This window comes from Chlorocebus sabaeus, chromosome X, assembly GCF_047675955.1.
Source record: "Chlorocebus sabaeus isolate Y175 chromosome X, mChlSab1.0.hap1, whole genome shotgun sequence".
In the NCBI taxonomy this organism is placed as follows: domain Eukaryota; kingdom Metazoa; phylum Chordata; class Mammalia; order Primates; family Cercopithecidae; genus Chlorocebus; species Chlorocebus sabaeus.
Genome location: NC_132933.1, coordinates 108,170,244 through 108,179,476, shown reverse-complemented (window position 1 = coordinate 108,179,476; position 9,233 = coordinate 108,170,244). Strand labels below are relative to the sequence as shown.

At 44.5% G+C, this 9,233-nt stretch overlaps 1 pseudogene; it reads left to right on the top strand.

Annotated features, from left to right (window-relative positions):
* The first annotated feature begins 3,820 nt into the window (after window positions 1-3,820).
* LOC119622027 (uncharacterized) lies at window positions 3,821-5,427 on the top strand (annotated as a pseudogene).
* Window positions 5,428-9,233: the final 3,806 nt, after the last annotated feature.

Here is a 9,233-nt window from a genome sequence, read left to right as displayed (position 1 = left end):
CAGCTCCTTGGGAGGCTGAGGCAGGAGAATCACTTGAACCCGGGACAGGGAGGTTGCAGTGAGCTGAGATCACGCCACTGCACTCCAGCCTGGGCAACAGAGAGAAACTTGGTCTCAAAAAAGAAAAAAAAAAAAAAGGAACAATCCCCATTTTGCTACCCTCAGTGAAATAACTGATTCAGACAAAAATTATCAATGAGTGTTAAAACCACTACACAAAACCATTACATCTCCCCTACATCCTGGAAACTGGATGTTCCCATGGCACTAAGTATGACTCCACAGATAACTCCCTGATTGAAAAGTAAAAACTGTTAATGTTGTAATAAAAAGATTTAGGGTGTGGGAAAAAATCGTGAAAGACTTTGAAATGAATCAAAGATTCTATTCTTCAGTGGAAAATAGATGTTGTCCAGGTTATCTGATTCCATTGGGTCTCTGGGCCTGTTACTATTTTTGAGCTATTTTTCAAGCTTATAAGTTCTAGAATATTGAGAACACTGCAAATGATTCACGTCCTTAGAAAAATGGTAATTGTCTAGTAAAGGTGCAGTTGATTATTGCCCTATGGATATTGACGAGTTTGAGCAAATCCATTTTAACTTTTATTCAGCCTGTATATGTTTCTGCTTTTTGGATTTTCCTTTAAACCAACTGCAATATCTTACTGGTTTCCTCACTAATTAATGAACTAAATAACGTCTTTGGCATATGTTCGTTTTGTATTTGTTTGAGAGTCCCAAGCTTACCCTTTTTTTTCCCAGTTAAGCTTGCTAAGGATTACCCTTATCAAATATTGTCCTTTAACAAGCAAAAAACACCTTAATTCAGTGAACAAAGTTAGCATCATTAATAATAGACACATTAAAAAAATGTGCCTCCTGGCTGGGTGCAGTGTCTCACACCTGTAATCCCAGCACTTTGGGAGGTGGAGGTGGGTGGATCACTTGAGGTCAGGAGTTCGAGACCAGCCTGACCAAACTGATGAAACCCCGTCTGTACTAAATTAAAAAATTAACTGGGAGTGGTGGTACCCGCCTGTAATCCCAGCTACTTGGGAGGTTGAGGCAGGACAATCGTTTGAACCTGGGAGGCGGAGGTTGCAGTGAGCCGAGATTGCGCCATTGCACTCCAAGCTGGGCAACAAGAACAAAACTCCTTCTCAAAAACAAACAAACCAAAAAGTGCCTCCTGATGTGATATATATAAAGCATACATCACCTATGTAGTATTCTTAATCAAGCTTTTAGATCTAACTTCCTCTTCACAAATTAATTGCAAGAAGAGAAACAATCTGAGTGTTATGACACAGAAATAATTATATAAAGTTAAAATGTGAGACGTGCTACAAAATATTTGATCATTCTCTTCCAAAAGTCAGTGTCATCAAATAAGAAAAAAGAAGGTCTGGCTGGGTGCAGTGGCTCATGCCTGTAATCCCAGCACTTTGGGAGGCCGAGGCAGGTGGATCACCTGAGGTCAGGAGATCGAGACCATCCTGGCTAACATGGTGAAACCCCGTCTCTACTAAAAAGTACAAAAAAAAAACCTAGCCGGGCGAGGTGGCGGGCGCCTGTAGTCCCAGCTACTCGGGAGGCTGAGGCAGGAGAATGGCTTAAACCCGGGAGGCGGAGCTTGCAGTGAGCTGAGATCCGGCCACTGCACTCCAGCCTGGGCGACAGAGCAAGACTCCGTCTCAAAAAAAACAAAAAATAATAAAATGTCACCGGGCACAGTGGCTCACGCCTGTAACCCCAGCACATTGGGAGGCTGAGGCAGGTGGATTGCCCAAGGTTGGGAGTTCAAGACCAGCCTGGCCAGCATGGTGAAACCCCATCTCTACTAAAAATACAAAAATTAGCTGGGCGTAGTGGCAGCTACTTGGGAAGCTGAGGCAGGAGAATCACTTGAACCCAGGACGCTGAGATTGCAGTGAGCTGAGATTACACCATTGCACCTCCAGCCTGGACAACACAGCAAGACTCTGTCTCAAAAAAAAAAAAAAAGAAGAATCAAATTTCATTTCCACTGATAGTTGTTTCCTGTTTGTATTAAACTTTACTTGGATTTTTGAGTCAAATATCAAATGGAAGAATTGTGACATCCTGAAGTACACTGAATAAATCTTGAGATTAAAGCTAATTCACATGAAACTTACATGTTGGCATAAGCTGAGAACCAAAATTAAAATGAACTGAACTAATTTACTAAGAAACATAAGCAATAAAACAAACAAAAACAAAATTTTAAAAACCAGTATAGTGAGCTCATCTGACTTGAAAGTGAAACTCCTTTTGTTTTCCAAACTCAGCAAACTGGGAGGGAAAAAAGAACCATAATATACACAAAACAAACCAATATTTGATTCTTTTCAAGACCGTCTCAGTGAATAATATGTGTCAAAGAGCTGTGGTTAATTGAAATCCATGACTGTACTGTATATTGCAGACCTCTGTACCTTTTTTTTTTTTTTTTAAACAGGGTCTCTTTCTATTGCCTAGGTTCCAGGCTACAGCCTCATCCTCCCAGGATTAAACAAACCTCTGACCTCAGCCTCTTGAGCAGCTGGGACTACAGGTGCATGCCACCACGCCTGACTAATTTTTAATTTTTTTGTAGAGATAGAGTCTCACTATGTTACCCAGATTGGTCTCAAAACTCCTAGGCTCAGGCGATCCTCCCACCTCAGCCTCCCAAAGTTCTGGAATTACAGGCATGAGCCACTGCACCTGGCTTTCTTTACTCTTAATAGTAACATAGCTATCACCTTTTGCTCTTATCTTGCCAACCAGTGTTTAGCAGACATACTTTAACTGATTTTGGAGGTAAATATATGGAAACAGAGAATGCATAAAATGTTACAGAATACACTTTGTGGTCCTGAAATGCTGTGGGATAGCCATTAATTAACTCTTGGCTGAGTGCCAGATTCAGTGCCAGATTCACACCTGCTATGTGCCAGATTCTGTCCAGCACTGTAGTAGGTACTAGAAATAAAGTGTCTTGTCTTGTCTTGTCTTGTCTTGTCTTGTCTTGCCTTGCCTTGCCTTGCCTTGCCTTGCCTTGCCTTGTCTTGTCTTGTCTTTTCTTTTCTTTTCTTTTCTTTTCTTTTCTTTTCTTTTCCTTTCCTTTCTTTTCTTTTCTTTTTTTTTTTAAGACAGAGTTTCGCTCTTGCCCCCCAGGCTGGAGTACAACGGTGCGTTCTCTGCTCACTGCAACCTCCACCTCCTTGGTTCAAGTGATTCTCGAGCCTCAGCCTCCCAAGTACCTGGGATTACAGCCACCGACTACCACGCTGGGCTCATTTTTGTATTTTTAGTAGAGACAGGGTTTCACCCTGTTGGGTTTCACAATATTGGCCCGGCGCAGTGGCTCACGCCTGTAATCCCAGCACTTTGAGATTACAGGCCAAGGCGGGAGAATTACCTGAGGTCAGGAGTTCGAGACCAGCCTGGCCAACACGGTGAAACCCTGTCTCTACTAAAAATACAAAAAACTGGCAGAGGCAGTGCTCGCGGTGGCAGCGGCGGCAGTGGGAGGTTCAGTTGTGCCCCGTTGGCTCCGCAGCGCCGCACTAGGCGGCCGCCATTGCAGCCTGTTTCCACTTGCTTTTTAAAGACAGAAAGCTCATGGTGCAAATTGTTATCTCCAGGGAATCCCTGTGCTGATCCTGTATGGGAAAATTATCCACCTGGAGAAACCTTTTGCAGTCCTTGTCAAACACACTCTTGGGTGTCAGGACTGTGATGAGCTTGGCCGCGAGACTGACACTCGGTACCTGGTGAGAGCATTCATCAAAGACAGGATCCTTTTCAAAACCCGCCCCAAGCGCATTATCACCAGCGTTCCAAAGAAAGTATGAAAGAGCCTCGGATTTTCCCTAGAGAGCGGCCAACTCCTTGGACTCGTGCTCCGCTGCCACCTCGAGGACGGTTGGACGGTTCCCTGGGACCACAGTGGGGTCCTGTTCTGAACATAAGCCACCCACTGGGTGTGAACTCCGATGCCTTCCTTATGGCGGCCGGTTTTCTTGGTGGAAATTCGGCCCCATTTCCAAGGAACCCATCTCCTTTTCCAGCTTCATCAGGCTCATTGGCTTCAAATCCAGCACCTTTCCCGGCTAGTGCTCGTGACCCAAGCATGGTTTCTTTTCCAGGAGGGATGAATCCCACAGGCACAGGTGCAGTTTCTTTCCCAAGGCCTGGTGGCCTCTTGGGGCCAGGACCGAGACAAGGCCCCACCCTAAACCCTAGGACAGGGGCTCTTCCAGGCCTGGGGCCTCTGTCTAATCCCAGGTTGGGGGTCTCCCAGGGCCAGGTCCTGTGTCCAATCTAAGGGCAAGTGGTCTCCTGGGAGCAGGTCCTGACCCCAGAAGTGGTGGTCCCATGGGCCCTGGATCTGGACCTAACCTGAGAGCAGGTGTTCTGTTGACCTTCAGGAATGGTCCTCCCAATTCTAGGCCAGTTGGCCTGGGCCCAGGACCTAACCCCAATCTGAGATCAGGCTTTTTAGGGACAAACCCTGCCCCCAGGTTAGGTGTGTTTCCAGGCCCAGGCCTTGGGCCCAATCCAAGACCAAGTGGCCTGGGCCCGGGCCCTAATCTAAATGCCAGAGCAGGCGGTCTCTTGGGCACAGGACCTGGTCTTAAGAATGGCTGGACCTCAAGGCCTCCATCTTGTCCCCATTCTAAGAGCAGCAGGTCTTTTAGGAGCAAATTCAGCTTCTTTGTCACAGGCTTCTGGAAACATGGGCACAAGCCCATCTTCCATGGCAAGAGTACCTGGCCCCATGGGCCCAAACTCGGGTCCTGGCTCTCACGGAATTGGCCTTCCAGGACCAAATCCACCTCCCATCTCAAGGGCTCCTGGCCCCACAGACCCTAATTCAGCTCATTTCTCAAGGCCAGGGAACCCCATGGGGGTAAATGCTAATCCTTTTCCCAGAAGAGTGGGTTCATCTGCCTTCTCTCAGTCTTCTGGCACATTGACATCAAATCCAGTTACCTTCCAGAGGTCCGCTGGCCTCCAGGGCTCAAATCCAACAGTTTTCCCAAGAGCCTCTGGGTCACTTGGCCCCAACCCAGCTAACTTCCCAAGGACCGCTGGCCTGCAGGGTCCAAGTCCAACTACCTTCCCAAGGTCTACCGGACCCATTAGGCCCCAGTCAAGTTACTTTCTCCAGGTCAGCTGCCGGGCACCTGGGCTCTTCTCCAGCAGGCCCTAGGGGTACCAACCCAGATCTTTTCGCAAGGTCAACTGGGACCCTGGGTCTCAACCCAGCTTCCTTTCCAAGGATGAATGGCCCTTCAGGCAAGAGTTTGGTCCCATTTCCTAGAGTGGGAAGCCTCCCTGGCACAAACCCAGCTGCTGTCCCAGACCAGGGGGTCCAATGGCTGCAGTGTCCCCAAATGGAATGTTACTCCCTTAAACACCATTTTCCCTCCAGGACCACCTTAGTTTCTAGGCACTGTGGTTCTCAGCAGGGGCTACCTCTTAGGTAAAAGGGTAGTTGTGGAGCTACATTCTGAAGAGCATAGCTGGGCCTTAAGTTCAAATGAGCCATCTTTTTCCTCTGCATTTTTCTTGACTGAAGGTGAGATGTTATTTCTGGCATGTGAACTGTGGCAGGTGGGAATAATCCTGGCCTTGAGAGAAAGGATCTCCAGCCTCCCAGAAGCCTGCTGTGCTTTCATCACACAGTTTTCTGCCCATTGTTTCTTACTAGTTTCTTGAATTGTTCTTGTGGTCTTTTCCTCAAGGATACATTGGCCTGCGGGTCCCAGTTCACATGTAGTCCCCTGCTCACCATTGGAGAATCAGCTCGCTGCTCTCTAGAAATGTGGCGTTGGTGAACAGACCATTCTTCCATAGCTCTGACCTGGGCAGTTTGGACCTGGTCATCCTCTACCACCATACCTTTCCCTGGGGACTTGAACACAGAACAGGGAGATGGACAACCGCTTCAAAGACCCACCAAATGCAGTTTCTGCTTGACTGACTGGGCCTGCAGCTCCCTTCTCCTGGGACTTAGAGGTAGGCAGATTTAAGGCTCCTCTACTCATCCAGCTCCCTCTTCACTGGTACTCCCAATCAAAGAACCTCAAAATTTAAACTGATGTGGATGGGAATATGGGAATTGGGGTGAGGGGGATGAAGGGAAGAAATCACTGTGCTTCGTTCAGCCTGCTGTGAAAGGATGGTTAGTGGTTTTCCTGCATTGTATCTTTTCTGTTTCTTTAATAAATGGAATGAGAGGACAAAAAACAAAAACAAAAACAAAACACTTAGCCAGGCATGGTGGTGCACGCCTGTAATCCCAGCTACTTGGGAGGCTGAGGCAGGAGAATTTCTTGAACCCAGGAGGCAAAGGTTGCAGTGAACTAAGATTGCACCACTGCGCTCCAGCCTGGGCGATACAGTGAGACTCCATCCCAAAACAAAACAAAACAAAACAAAACAAAAAGAAATCAGCATATCATGGTGGATCACAGACCACGCTCTGGGCTCAGGGAGATCTGGGTTCAAATCCAACTCTACCAGCTCATGACTATGAGTTATAGCCAGATAAAAATAGAAGATACAGGATAAAATAGAATATTTAAGGAATTCAGGGATAAAGAGAGTTTAGTCTGCCACTTGAGTAGGGTTGCAGGTTTCTGGTTAACCCAGTCAGGTAACTAAAACTTTATAGCTAAAAGATATGGCCTTACGCCCTCCCATGAGCAAAATGGCTATTAAAAAAAGGGGGGGTCCCCATTTTTGCTATGAATAAAATTATTGTGACTAATTTTGTAAGAAAAATATGATATAGTTCATTGGTTTTTTTTAAAACCAAGCTTATTGACATAACAATAAACTGCCTTTATTTAAAGCATAAGTTTTGAGGCCAGGAGCAGTGGCTCACGCCTGTAATCCTAGCACTTTGGGAGGCTGAGATGGGTGAATCTCCTGAGATTTGGAGTTTGAGACCAGCCTGGTCAACATGGCTAGAAACCGTCTCTACTAAAAATACAAAGCTTAGCCGGGCGTGGTGGCACACGCCTATAGTCCCAGCTACTTGGGAGGCTGAGGCAGGAGAATTGCTTGAACCTGGGGGGTGGAGGTTTCAGTGAGCCAAGATCACACCACTTCACTCCAGCCTGGGTGACAGAGCAAGACTCCATCTCAAAAAAAGTATAAGTTTTGATATATGTATATACCCTTAAATTCATGTCAGCCCTCAAGGTAATGAACATATCTATCCCCCTATCCCCCTATGGTGGTCTCTCTCTTCTCCTTGAACCCCCATCTGCTTTCTGTCACTACAGATTAGTTTGCATTTTCTAGAATTTAATATTAAAGGAATTATATAGTGTGGATTCCTCTTTGATTGGTCTCTTCCATGTAGCATAATGATTTTGAGATTCATCCCTGTTGCAGTGTGTATCAGTAGTTCTTTCTTTTTTATTGCTGAGTAATATTCCATTGTATCAGTACATCACAATTTGTCTGTTGATCTGTTGATGGACACTCGGTTTGTATCCAGTTTGGGGCTATTACAAAGAAAGCTGCTATGAACATTCATGTAAAAAAAGGGGGAGTTCCTGCATACCCCGTGACTAAGATAGAATCATTCAGGAAGCATGAGGCTCTTAAATCCTATGTCTGGGTCTTGAATCTCTAACTACACAAACACATCCTGAGGGGAAAAGCCACCTTCTGACTTCAGCTCAATTTACCTGATATAGTAAATCTACTACCCTTATAGTAAATCTACTACCCTTATTTGAGTAAGTGACTTTTCAATCCTGGGGAGAATTTAGAATGATATGATGAAGTAAATAGCCATAGTAGTAACACTTTGTATAAATTAAAAACAATTTCTTTGTAATGTTTAAGAGAATCTAGCATTTTCGGAAATCTATTAGATTAGCCTTGAGCAATTGATTTTGACTTGTAATTTCACATAGAAAAGCATAAGAGATTTTCACAGGCGTATTAACAGTATTGAAATGTTTATGAGAGCTCAAGATTCAACAAATTTATAAGCTTAATCTATTATCTTCACCAGAGTCATTTAACTGGTAGAATTTTGTTTGTTAGGATTATACTTACGCCTTGTCAGGCATTTGAAGGGCTCGGAAAGTTCAAATATATTACATTTATGAGTGTAGTTTAAAAAGGGGAATAAAATAAGTTTATAAATGGGATTAATTGTTTAAAGTGATTTTAATCTGTTTGAATTGTGTTGACTATTAATCAAAGAACAAATGAAAGTAATTGCTCTTATTTTATACAACAATTACAAGATTTATAAATATGCAAGTTAGAAATTGCATATTACTATAAAACCCAACTAACTATAGGTAGTCCAAGAGACCCCTAGTTATGTCACCTTGGGATGAGCTTCAGTAGCCTTATCTGGAAAATTTCTAGAGTGTTTGTGAAGAGAATTAAATGAGATAATATGTCCAAATCACTTAGTCCAGTATCTCTCATAAGGTTTCACTTGACAGATCGTTCTATGTTTAAAAGCCTTCAAAAATATGGATTTAGCCTGGATGCAGTAGCTCATGCCTGTAATTCCAGCATTTTGGGATGCCGAGGTGGGCGGATGACTTGAGGTCAGGAGATCGAGATCAGCCTGGCCAACATGGTGGAATCCCATCTCTACTAAAATTACAAAAAAATGAGTTGAGCATGGTGGCAGGGGCCTGTGATCCCAGCTACTCGGGAGGCTGAGGCAAGAGAATCGCTTGAATCCGGGAGGCAGAGGTTGCGGTGAACAGAGATCACACCACTGCACTCCAGCCTGGGCAACAGAGGGAGACTCCATCTCAAAAAAAAAAAAAAAAAAAAAAAAAAAAAAAAGAATTTAAATATGTGGATTCACTGTCAGGTGGAAGAGGAGCCAAATGCATTCTGTAATGACCTGGGGAATGGAGCTGGTAATACCATGAAGATGGAGACTATAACAATACAGGTCCAAGGATGCTGGGTACTTAACTACATTCCAGGCACTGTAATGAGTGCTTTACATAGATTATTTCATTTATTTGTCGCAATGTACTGGTATTATTGGGGTTTGATCAGAGAAGCAGAGCCACTGTGAGTTAAATAACAAATTTAGCTTACAGATCAGACTTTACGAATATTGAGAGCTGTGTAGTTTGTGTATAGCTCTTGCTTCTGCATCTGGTTTTGGGCCTGAAGTCAGCATCTCCAGGAGTTGGGAAGGGAAAATGGATGTAAAGT